The sequence below is a fragment of the Vicia villosa genome, linkage group LG5 (assembly GCF_029867415.1).
Source record: "Vicia villosa cultivar HV-30 ecotype Madison, WI linkage group LG5, Vvil1.0, whole genome shotgun sequence".
Classification (NCBI taxonomy): Eukaryota; Viridiplantae; Streptophyta; class Magnoliopsida; order Fabales; family Fabaceae; genus Vicia; species Vicia villosa.
The window spans coordinates 35,546,052-35,559,472 of NC_081184.1; the positions used below are offsets into that span (position 1 = coordinate 35,546,052).

The 13,421-nt window shown below is 37.0% G+C and overlaps 1 long non-coding RNA gene across 1 annotated transcript; it reads right to left on the reverse strand.

Moving 5' to 3' along the window:
• Positions 1–11,258: 11,258 nt before the first annotated feature.
• On the reverse strand, positions 11,259–12,794 carry LOC131606499 (uncharacterized). The gene is made up of 3 exons (XR_009284854.1): positions 12,731–12,794; positions 12,469–12,562; positions 11,259–11,670 (listed from the first exon to the last, which is right to left on the reverse strand). It is a non-coding gene; the product is annotated as an uncharacterized LOC131606499 (long non-coding RNA).
• Between the last annotated feature and the right edge of the window lie 627 nt (positions 12,795–13,421).

A 13,421-nucleotide genomic window follows, 5' to 3' on the forward strand; every position in this document is an offset into this window, starting at 1 on the left:
TGATTTGAAGTAGATGTTTAGGGCTTTCCAAATTGTGTTCAACCTTCTCCAAATTCATTTTGAGCTAAGAGTTATGCTTGTTCAAAGTTGGCCTCATGAAGTGAAATTATAGGTCATGCATCATTTTTGAACTTTGAAATTTTGTGCACATGACCTCAAATATGGATGCTACACGACCCATAACACATCTAAAAACATGCCATGCATTCATTTTCACCATGCCATGATAATTGAGGAAGATTCCTAAAACAAAAACATGTGATTATGTAATGATTACATTTGTGAATTTATGGCAAATTGATGAATCACCCAAGGAATCTTCTCACCAACCAATTAGAGCTCACTTTGCATCTGAAATGTTCCCTAAGATCAGATAGAATCAATGGATGGAGGAGCTGGCTCGAAAATGCAATGATCACACTTGGATATTCTTTGAAATTTCTTCATGGCTAAGAAACCAAACTTGCTTCACTAAGCAAGCTCACTCTCTCAATCAGTACTGAGTCATTTGCCTATAAATAGGAGAGCATACTTCAGTAGAAAAACACACCAAAGCAACCATATTCCTTGCTTTCTCTTTCTCTTCTCATGCTTATTGTTTTTCAAAGTTCTTTGGCAAGAAGAATCGATTTCTTCAAACCAGAGCTTATCTTTGGAAAGTAAGCATTCTAACATCTCAAGGGAGGTCATTTGAGGTGATCCAAGCACCTGGATCATTTCTGCAAATGGAGGAACACCATTGTTGCTCTCACTTAGGAGCAGTTGCAGTTGGAGGTCCATAGTGCAATTCAGAAGGTTTCCAATCAAGCTAAGCATCCAGGCACGTTCCATAGGAGGTAGTGAAGCTGTTCAGATGGCTGCAGCTCATCTGTAACTCAAGAATCATCACCCTCCATGTTCACTTGAAGCTGAAATCGAGGGAGGTCCATAGAGTAATTCAGGAAGATTGAGGTTACTAAAAGCATTCAGTTAGCATCACTGAGTCACAAGGAAGCTTTTGGGATCATTCATGCAAGCTCAGTTGCTCTCTATCATCCTCACGACTTCCATTTTCAGAGGTAAGTTTCTGAACCTCATCTCTTTAATTTAAGCATTCTTTAAGAAATAGCTCGATTCTATCTTGTTCAGCATCATCAGAGGATTGAAAACCCTCTATCATCATTCATTTATCTTTCAGCATAGCCATTTAATTTGATTTTTAAGTTTTAGGGTTCTTCACGATTTCTGGTAAATTAGTTAGATATAGTTGATATAAATTTATGATAGTTACATATTTAGAATCGTGAGTGAATTTAGAGCAAGTTTGGTCTTTACATCTTTGCAAATGGTTGAGAAATGAGCAAGTTCATAAATTTGAAATTTGAGAGCTTGAGGTTGAAGACGAAGATGGTGGTGGCGCGCAATTTTCAAACTCAGGTCTAAGTTTATTTTATTTTGATTGATACCTGTTTCATTAACGACTAAAACGTGATAGCCCAGTGGTAAAGAGTGTTTGTGTGTTGCGCGTGCCCAAGGTCTGGGGTTCGAATCCCCCTCGCCCCAGACCTTTTGATTTTATTTCTTTTTTCACTTCTATGCATTTGAGTAATATATGAATTGCAATGGAACCATGCATATGACACCAAGTGCGCGTTGGCTCAGTGGTGTTGTTTTGGGCTGGTAATACAAAGGGCGTGGGTTCAAACCTGGTTGGTGACAAAACCCTATTTTTTACCACTTTTTCCCATTTATTTTCTTCACAACTTTAACCAATTATTTAACCTATCAAATTAATTTATTTTCACTTCATTTTTCACACACTTGTCATTTAATATATCTATTTTGTGAATAATAAAAAAAATCATAAAAATATTATTTATTTCATATATTTTTATTAGGTTTAAAATAGTATGTTTTAAGTGTTTTTCTTAAATACTTTAAATATATATTCACTTTGTTTTAACCTAATCATTTTGTAAATAAGGTTTATGATAAAACCCTGTTTGTTTAGGTTTTAATTAGGCATAGATCTTCATCTTTACCTTAATTAAGTTGACTTTTGTCAATTTTCAAAACTGTTTTCAATCTCCGAATAAGTCAAATGATTAGGGTTTTCAAACAACAAAACCTTGTATCATTCTAAATCATTTTCCAACTGTTTTTATAACCAGTACTATAAAGTACTGGGCCTCTAATAGAGTGTAAGTCCCAAAAACCTTCTCTTCTTAGCTTGTTTTCAAAACTGTATTTTCAAAATCTTCTTTCTATTTTCAAAACATTCTTCTGGTATTTGAAGGGCATTATTCCCGGTGAAACTCTTCAGATACCTATGTGACCTTTGTCCATCTTCACTTCTTCTGTTTTCAAAAACCATTAACTGTTTATCATATATATATATATATTCAACTGTTATCAACAAAACAACAAAAATTATTGTTGAGGCTCTGTACATACTTCTCCAAAGGCCTCCACTCCATCCAGGTTAGGCTTTACAAGCTTTCAATTTACAGTCTTTATTTAAATTACTGTCAAATATAAACTGTGCATATATTAGTTTAGAACTACGTCTGAGTGTAAACCTTAGGACAGTTAAACTATATATATATTATAGGAATATGGCCTAGGATTGAGAATGTCTTCCCGGTGAAGGCTCTTTCCTAATTAGAGATCTGTAGTTCAAAACCCCCAAGATGAATTATTCCCGGTGAAACATCTTGGCAAAAACCTTAGAATCCAAAAAAAATAGGATACATCCACCCCAAAGAGGAATTATTCCCGGTGAAACCTCTTACCCATTTGCTTAGAGCCAAAATAAGTTCAAAACTACATAGCTTTCTCTTGTGCTATAACAAGGACCCTCGATTAGCCTCCTCTTGGGCTTTGTACAAGGACCCACAGGCTTCTTAAAAGCATTTCCAGCTTCCTCTTGAGCTTGTATACAAGGACCCATCAGGTTTCTTATAAACATAGGAACAGGTCTTTAGTCACCTTTTAGCCTACCCTGGTGAGTTTTCTTCCAATTTAAACCAGACTTTTAACAAGCCAAGTTTGTCTCAATTTTGCATTGAGTACACCTTTTGGAATGAGAGACATGGACAGTCTCTGTCACCCTTATCTTCATCAATCTTCCTTAGTAGAGTCTAGGATCTACGTTTATTTTCTCCTCAGCATGAGTCAGCCTTCATCTTGGGCTTTAAACAAGAAGTCTCGACTAGATAATCTTTCTGCCAATCATTTCAATAAAAATCCCTGGAAAGGGTTAGCTTCCAAAGAACATGATAAAGTCAGTCTTTTACCAAATAATTCCTCCAGCTGAGTCAAAATCCCTGGAAAGGGTTAGCTTCCAAAGAAAAACAGTCTTTCAATAAATAAAATCTCCTCAATAAAGTCAAAACCAACAAAAACAGTTAGCCTCAACCTTGGGCTTCATACAAGGCACCAAACAATAAAACTCCCTTGTCAGAGAGTCTGCCACAACCTTGGGCTTTGTACAAGGCAGAAAATAATGTTTTCCCTAGCTAGAGTTAGCCACAACCTTGGGCTTTGTACAAGGCACACAAAATAGAGTCATTCATAGTCTCAAAAATTCAGTTATCCTTAGCAGTTAGCCACAACCTTGGGCTTTGTACAAGGCACACAAATAGAGTCTCCCTAATTAGAGTCAGCCTCAATTCTGGGCTTTGTACAGAACACCAAATAAAAATCCATCAAATAAACACTCTCCAATTAGTGTCAGCCTCAATTCTGGGCTTTGTACAGAACACCAAAAACTCCTTAGTTTAAATTCTCCCTAGTAGAGTTATTATTTCAATAAGTCAATAAAATCAATCAAAAAGCCTCAAGCTTGGGCCTCATACAAGCCAGTTAAAATTCAAATCTTTTATACAGTAGATAGACATAGCTTATCTCTATAGAGAGATATTTTTACTACTCTACCACATTCAAACAAACATTACATTTCATTTCAATTTTAATCAAGTCTCCCATTTAGGATTTTGAAAGGCATGAGCTGGCAGTAAAACCCAGACATGTGGTAACTTTCCCTAATTTGGATGAGCATCTTTCTTTCATTTAAGAGGCATTTGACTGGTATACTTGCACATACACAAGTAAGTTCCCCCTCTTGAATGAAATGAATTCAGTTATTCTGTCACTCCTTTAAATGTTTGTGGTAGAATAGTACTAATACCTCTCTGTAAAGATGATTTCATGTCTCTTTACTGTAAACAGAGATTTAATTCAAGCTTCAACCTTGAGCTTCAAGCAAGGCACCAAAAATAATTAATTTCCCTAGTTAGTTCCCCGAACTACATTAAGCTCTGACTTCCACTAGGGATATGTAGGCATGAGGTTCACAAGGAATCTCAGCGAGCTAATAAAATACCAAAAATAGTCAGTCTGTCTATCTGTCTGTCTTTCTTTAATCAATCCAGTTCTCTCTCCTAACACAAAGGAGAAACGTTCTCAATCATTAGCAATAAACACAAACACAATGACACAGAGAAGGTTCCTGTAGAGTACTACAGATATGTAGGGTGTTTAAACACTTCCCTATGTATAACCGACCCCCCGGACTCCAGAATTTCTAGTCTAGGTGAAATCCCCACACTTAGCAAACTCCTAGGGTTTAGTTGAGATCTTTTTTTCCCTTTCCTACTCGTAGGACAAATAAGAAAGTTCGTGTGATATCGTAGGAAGAACTGAAATAAAATTCATCCCACCACGGGCGCATTCTCCTTCCAAATTTCGCGTGAAGGGTTTAGCGTGCCGTCCTCCCAAGTGAAACGGGGAGGTAAAGAAAACGACCACCACACATTCGAAGGGACTATCACCATTTATTCGAGGGACGAGATCATATTTATCGTAGGCAACTCGAAGGGACTATGATCTTTTATTGAAGGGACGTGGTGATTTTTGAATCGGAGGCAGCAAGCTAAGGTATCCCTATATTCGAAGGGACTTGACTATTTGATCGAAATCGAAGGCAACAGGCAACAAGAGGGGTATTACCTTAGAGGTGGGTGTGTGTAGCAATCACGTGATTGTATTCAGAAATTTATCTTGAATTAGTGACTTATGTTTAATTTAATTATCTTGCCACTCCCTATCTTACTAACCACGCAGTTAAATTATATTGTGCGGAAATTAAATCCTACGCTATTACAGAGCTTCGGGATTGGGGGGTACATAACCAAAAATGGGGGATGCGAAATTTAAAGTGCGAGAAAATAAATGTCCTAATTACTATTACATCAAAATTGACTGAACAACCTGTACACCTTCTAGAATTTAATTGACGGGAATTAAATAATTAAATAAAAGCATAAATAAATAAATGCATAATTTAAATAATGACGGAAATAACAAATAATCGTACATGCGCCATTCAATGGATTTTGAGATGAGAAGAGAATCGTGAGAAGATTAAAGTTGGAAAAATCAGGGTTAAAAGTTTTATGGCTAAAAATTTAAGGATAAAACCTAAACCTACAGTTTGATCATGGTTTGATAGACAACTCTTACATTACTGATAGTCACATGGTTTATTGATTAAAGGCTAACCCAAACCTATTTAAACTAATTGTGTAATTAACCTAAAATTATAAGTTAATTTATATTTAACAAACCTAAAAAATTAAAACTAATTCAAATTATTAAACCTAAGTTAAAATTATATATTATCTAACAAACCTAAAATAAAAACTAAATTAAATTATTGGTTTTTAAAAAAACTAAATTAAGTTATTCTAAATATTCTAATTCTAAAAATTAAATAAATTAAAAAGGTTTAATTAAAATTAAAAAATAAAATTAAAAAAAAGAAAAGAAGAAAAGAAACAATCGTAACAAAATAAAGCAAGAAACCTGGAGGTTTAATTGAGTGTGGTGCGATCCTGGGAGGTCCATGGTAGGCTGGCATTCCCAGGGGCGTTGGATCTGCTAGGCGTTGAATCTGACGGTAGGTGCGTGATGGTACACCATAGTCTTGCATGGATTGCGCGCGCTGAATTCTGAAGGAATAAATATCAAAATAAATAGAACAGACCCAAGGATCGAACCCAGGTCTCTTAAGTGAGATGATCCCTTCGTTTACGCGTACGCGTGGAGAGAGAGTGGAAAAATTCTGGCCAGCAATTGAACAACACACGCGTGTCACCAGTAGGTCCCCCCACTGATCATCATCCCTATCAATGCTGCATTGAAAAATAAATATGGGTTACCTGCGGATTTTGTTGCCTTTTCTCCTGCAGATTTACCTGCGATTTTCTCTACCATTCACCATGGCTAATTCTGCGGTTTTGGAACCTGCGAAATACGATGCATGAAATAATAAAAATAGCCCAGATCACCTAATTCATGTGCTTTGAATTCAATGGTGGTATCTATTTGCCCTGAAACTGCTTGTAACCATGGATACGATGATTAAAGGAAGCTTTGCCCTAACAATGGCAAAGCGTTAAACCTGCGTTAAAGCTTCAAAATAACACGTCAAATCAACTCTAAATAACATTAGATACATGTATGGATGCATAAACATAGTTGATATTGACTGAATCGAAGGTTTGAGATTTTCCACTTTTACCAAAAACGATGTAGCTTTGGATACGATGGTGGGACGTGTTCTGGTCTTTGTCCATGGCTGGGATGACTCCTGGTAATCTCCAGATGATGATGCAATGCTTGTAACTCTCTGATATTGGCTATAGTGGAAACTCTCGAGTTGCACCTTTTCTTGGATTTTTGCTTCTTGAAACCCTAATGCTTTTGTCCCAATTTTTCGTCCTTTGGCTTGTGACTTTGTTCAGAATATATAAGGGATGGAATTAGGGTTAGAATCTTGAGAAAGAATCAAGTCATTGGTTTTAGAAAAAATATAATTTTGATTCAAGAATTAAATCTTTCTATTTTGAGCTCTATGCTATTTCATGCTCTTTTCCATTTATTCTTTGCCATTAGATTGGATTTGGAGTTATGAAACTGATGGTGGGGATTGCCTTTCCAATATATCTTATTTTTGAATTTTAAATAAATAAAAAATCAAATAAATAGGATATTATCATAAAAATAGATCTTAGTTTGCTCTTGGGCCTCCAATAAACTTAGGAAAACGTGAGAAATATGATTTGGCAAGCCCATTACTTAAAAACACTCATTTTGGCCAATTAAAGTTTTGTGCGTTTTCACCAATTTTTGCCAACTTGCGCAAGCCATAACTCTTTAAAAAATTATCACATGGAGATGTTCTCGGACTTTTTAGAAAGCTTAAAGAGTCCTCTAAAAGCTCCTTCTGGTTTCATCTCAATTGAGTCTACCATGTTCAAGTTATGAGCTTTGAGAAAAAACGACTTTTTTGCGACCTTTTAGAAGGACCTGTAATGTTTTGGCTCATATCTCTCAAACGAAGCATTTTTGGCCTTGGCATGTGAGAGACAAAATTGTAGAGAATTCATTTTCCTTCAAATTGAGCTTTGGATGGAAAATTTCTGATGTTCCATGTAAAAGTTATGGCTAGTCAAAGTTCGGTTAACTTTTAGTCCAAAAACCCTAATTTAGAAACCTTGAGTTTTGTTGATTTCTCATCTTTTCCTGATGAATCATGATCGACCTTTGATCAAATGATTAATGATACTTCATAATGAGGATGTTGACCAAAAATCAGAAGTTTTGACTGTGGTTTGACCATAGTTTGACTTTTAGGTCAATTAGTCGATTATTGATCGTTTGGGCCATTGAGTGAGCAATCTTAAGAATCAGAGTTTGACACTTGAGGTGAGGATCCTTTGAGGCATATGAGAGGCCATGAAGTCCACTTGAGGTATCAGAAGTTGACTTTACTTTGAGAAATCCAAAACCCTATTTTAGAGGTAGTTGTTTAGGAGAGAGATTGCATGTTTCTTTCTTGTGTATCTTTGAGCATTTGAAAATTAGATGTTGGGCAAATTTTGGGGTATGACATCTGCCCCTTTTCAATCTTCTTATAACTGAGGATGTAGATTGGCTTGTGTGCCTGTCGGAATCTGAAGATAGAAGAGGATTGAACACTAGAATACCAAGAAATTTGCCCTTGCTGATGGTGAAGGGACTTTTTGGAGACGGGCTTGAAGATGCCGTCCAAGTATTGGAAAAGATGTATGAGACGGGCTTAAAGATGCCATCTAATAGATGCCATATGGATGTTGGGAATGTGAAGTGAATTGATTGTAGTGACTCTATTGTCATGAATGTTTTTGAATTGAATATCGGGAATAGATATGTGACTCAGTTGTCGTGATTCCATTATCGTGACTCAGTTGTCGTGACTCAGTTGTCGTGATTCCATTACCGTGACTCAGTTGTCGTGATCCTTTCTGAATTGAGTGTCATGATTAAGTATGTCTCTTTCTTTGATCGTGTCTACACCGTTCGTGATGATAGAATTAGATCTTCGAATGTTGACCGTTACGGAACCGTCTGAGGTTTCCGCTTTAGATTTTAAAAAGTTGATTGTTTAAGGAACCGTCTGAGGTATCGACTTAAATTTGAAGGTAGATTGTTTAAGGAACCGTCTGAGGTATCGACTTAAATCTGAAGGTAGATCATTTAAGGAACCATCCAAGGTATCGACTTAGATCCGAAGGTAGATCATTAAGGAACCATCCAAGGTATCAACTTAGATCCGAAAGTAGATTGTTTAAGGAACCGTCTGAGGTATCGACTTAAATCTGAAGGTAGATCGTTTAAGGAACCGTCCAAGGTATCGACTTAGATCCAAAGGTAGATCATTAAGGAACCGTCCAAGGTATCGACTTAGATCCGAAGGTAGATCATTAAGGAACCGTCCAAGGTATCGACTTAGATCCGAAAGTAGATTGTTTAAGGAACCGTCTGAGGTGTCGACTTAAATCTGAAGGTAGATCGTTTAAGGAACCGTCCAAGGTATCGACTTAGATCCAAAGGTAGATCATTAAGGAACCGTCCAAGGTATCGACTTAGATCCGAAGGTAGATCATTAAGGAACCGTCCAAGGTATCGACTTAGATCCGAAAGTAGATTGTTTAAGGAATCGTCTGAGGTATCGACTTAAATCTGAAGGTAGATCGTTTAAGGAACCGTCCAAGGTATCGACTTAAATCCAAAGGTAGATCATTAAGGAACCGTCCAAGGTATCGACTTAGATCCGAAGGTAGATCATTAAGGAACCGTCCAAGGTATCGACTTAGATCCGAAAGTAGATTGTTTAAGGAACCATCTGAGGTATCGACTTAATTCTGAAGGTAGATCGTTTAAGGAACCGTCCAAGGTATCGACTTAGATCCAAAGGTAGATCATTAAGGAACCGTCCAAGGTATCGACTTAGATACAAAGGTAGATCATTAAGGAACCTCTTGATTGGGGAGAAAGGTATTAGTAACCCATGTTGGAGAAGAGCAAAGTGTTGGAGAACCAGTGGTGTTGAAGATGTAAACTTTGTTGGGGAGCCATGTCTTTGTCGGACAAGACATTTGAAGGTATCTTCTTAATGATTACTCTGTGGGGGATATGATCCTGTGTAACCGGATTTGTGGAAAGGCATGAATGCTTTGAATATTGCCCCCAGTGATTTATATTGATTAGGATACACCACTGAGTATTGATCAAGATGTCAAACTGGACTTGCATAGATTTGCCCCTTCTAGTAGGGACTTTGGAACGATTCGCCTCGCGAGGACTTGATGAGATGTGCACTATGGGCGTCATGCCCCTAGTAATCATAGGCCAAGGACAACGTCCCATGTTGATTGGGAAGTAGCTTCAGATATACTTGGATGCATGCTCCTGATTATTGATGCTTCTGAGATATTTTTTGAAACTTGACCTGATTATCCCAAATTGATCGCGAAATAGTTCGAAACCCACTTGGGATGTATGCCTTTGATTATTCGGCATTTGAGAGATTTTGGAATCTTGACTTGATTGCCCCAGATTGATTGGGAAAAACGTGTCGTGCCCCTTGTATACATAAGAGACATTGCTTCTTGGAGTAATCTGGGTTGGTCGGGATAACTTTGAGTCATTAGCCATACCATGTGCAAATTCTTCCTGATGCTAACATTTGAAATTATGTAGCAAAATATGTTTAATAATGAATTCATGAGATGCAGTGCATATGTCTGTCTTGAGTTTTTTTTTTTTGAAAAACATTAAAACTGGAGATGTAAGATCATGATATTTATAAAAACATGATATTTGTAAAAAACATGATATCAACCTAGCATTTGTAGTAAACCTTAAGGAGTCTGATCGGTAAAATAGCAAGTGTACTATTTTGCCTCTGTAGTAATAATAGGGAAATTCCCCGAATGTCGATCTCAAGGACTGCGTAGTAATATCGAGTTCAAATTGTAGTTTAATTAAACAAAAACTAATGTTGGGGTTGTGTTTGCAAATTGTGACTAAACAATAATTAAAATAAGCAGAAAAGTAAATTGGCTTTTTGACAAATATGAGTATTATGCTAGGGGTATAGTGTGTGATTGTTCCTGTAATAACCTTGGATTTAGATCTCTTCAAGAAGTTCATAACCTTTAATTACCGCCCTTTAGATTATTTTCCCCTAAGTCCTTAGTGGGAAAACCTTTGAACATTCATCCTAAATCCTAAGTCCTTGGAGAATTATGATGAAATCAAGCCTTTATGTTATCAAGAGTTAACCGGTAACTATAGGGTATCCATAGTCCTAGGTGATATCTACTATAGTCTAATTGTACAAAAACTTTAACAACCGCTGTCCAGCTGGTTGTTAACCGTAAATCAATCTTGTTGGTCCGACAAAGAAAGCATAAAAACCTTGTACAATTAAATTGAATAAGAAAACAAATCTATTGATGAACTCAGGAATTCAAAATCATTACAGAATCAAAGCAGGGACACCCCCTAGCATTAGGGTTTAGTTACTCATATCGTTCAAAGAAAACAAAATATAAAATAGATACATTACAAGAATTGAGATGAAATTTGATCTTCAATCGCTTCCGTTCATGAAGACCTTCTTCTCTCCCAAACCCTTGTTTTCTCCCATCTTCAATCGTGTCTTCTCTTGGCCAAAAAGTCCTTCTCTCCTTACACAAACTTCGTTTAAATAGTATTAGTATCAGTCTCAGTGTCCACAAACAGTCCAACGTACCCTTAATGACAGGACATATTGAAACAGATCAAAAACTGAAGTTTCTGTCCGCATCCATCTACACGGGCCGTGTTGATTAACACGGGTGCCCGTGTTGATTCACTGACTCACGTAATTTTGAAAATCTGCTCAGACCAATCAACACGGGTGGCCGTGTTAATTAACACGGTCCGTGTAAGATCTTAACTTCAGAATTTGGCTTTGTGTTCTTCATCAAAGTTGTAGCCCTTTTCGTTAGCAAAATGTTGCCACCGGAACCGCGTCATTCCGAGTTACGAAGCTCTAGTTATGATCAAAATACTACACGCATATCACGATGAGAAACATGCTGAAAATTTCTAGATCTCACACTTGCTAACACGAGCCGTGTCAGCCCCGTGACTTTCATCTCTTTGGCATTTTCTTTGCCACGCTTCATCCTAACACGGCCAGTTTCAGGTGACACAGGTGGTCGTGTCAGACCTCATGTAGCTTGATTTTTCACTTCCTTCGAAACTCCCCTTTTTGTACTTTTTGGCATTGATTTGTCTCGATTTATTCCTTTAAGCCTGCAAACAGTAAAATACACAACCAAAGCATAAAATGTAGAAGAATGAAGTAAAACACTTGAAAATATAAAGCAAGGACGACTAAAATCAACGGTAAATAAACGTGTAAAAACCACTAATCAAACTCCCCCAAACTTAAACTGTTGCTTGACCTCAAGCGACAATTACAAGAGAAAATGACCTTCCAGGCACACCGGTGTTCATACGTGAGATATCCGTTTGTATTATCAAGAAACAGTTGGTCCGGTATTCACCTGACGCGACGAGTTTCTACTAGAACATTAAACTTAAGCTCCCCTTTCGGATACCTCTCCAACTATGCTTTGCACTTAAGTCTCTTTCTGATTTTCCTCCTCTTTCATTCGGACAATCACATTAAGGCACTGCATTTCTTATAATGATCATCACATGCATGAGACGAATCAAGGCTTTTTATTTTCTTTTTGTGGCACCAAACGAGCAACATTTGCTACTTTTAATTACCGATGAAATTTTCAAACTTTGCAGTTATATATTGTCCTTTTTGGACGACGTTTGGGGATCAACCTCCTTTGGGCTGAATAACCGGGTGAGGGTTACCCAACTTAGCGAGCCGGTTGCCTTTTACCGCCTTTTCATCATCTGGTGCCAACTTTATCAATTTTTTTCTCAACTAGTCATCATGCATGTGAATCTGAATTATGCCAGACTGTATCAATAAACTACTCGAGGAGTACTTCTCAGGAGACAAGTACTATGGTGCAAATCTACATGTTAGACTCGTATTTCTTTTAGGGAACCAAGGGTGTTTAAACAAACCTCTTCTTGTCACATTATTCCGAACTTCCTGTCCTCAAACAATCCTCCCTTCATCTCTATATACTATTCCCGATCGCTCTTTAAGATCAAAACTCTTCAACAAAAATTAAAATTTCGGTCAAAATTTGGAAAGAACTCAATGTTTGGTTTTACACATCATAACAAAAACATAAAAAGAAAAATGCAAGAGTAAATCCTCCACCAAACTTTAACTAAACATTGGCCCCAATGTTTCAGAACAAGCACGAGAGGGGTGACTCACAGAGGGTAGTGCAACTCTAACTGCAACTTCCTAGCATTCACCAGAAAGTCCCCCTTTTTATTTCCTGAAACAAAAAACAAGCAAACACAAAAAGAAAACTAAGTTGTTAAAAGCATGGGTTGCCTCCCACGAAGCGCTTCGTTTAACGTTGCATGGCTCGACGATCCATTCCCCTTGTTAGGGTGGCATATATGACACAAAGAACACATCATCTTTTTTCTTTCTTTTGTTTGGTAGCAATCCCATGAACTTAAAGTGTTGATGATATTGCTGCCAAATCCATTTTAGCTTGATTTTATTGAACAAGGCATAAATGTCTTCCAGTACTTTGTCAATTTCTTGTCTTTCATCTGCCTTGTTGTAAAAATAATTTTTGGGGATACTCTCTTGTTGAAGATTTTCTTGTTCGGTGACCACATCTTCACAAATTATTAAATTTGTGGTTTTATCCAAAACTCGATCATCTTCAAGTTTCCTTATTTCTTCTTCCCCATATTTCTTTTTTACCTCAAATTCTTCTATTCTTACTGCATCCTCTTCATCTGATATTATGCATTTTTCTTCTGGTTCCACATATTCTTCTTCCAACTCTAACTTTCTCCAAATAAACCTATCTGGATAAAAGTTAGCTTCCTTACATTCATTCATAAGGATTCTTACCTCTCTCTTACATGCTTTAAAAATTTTAGTC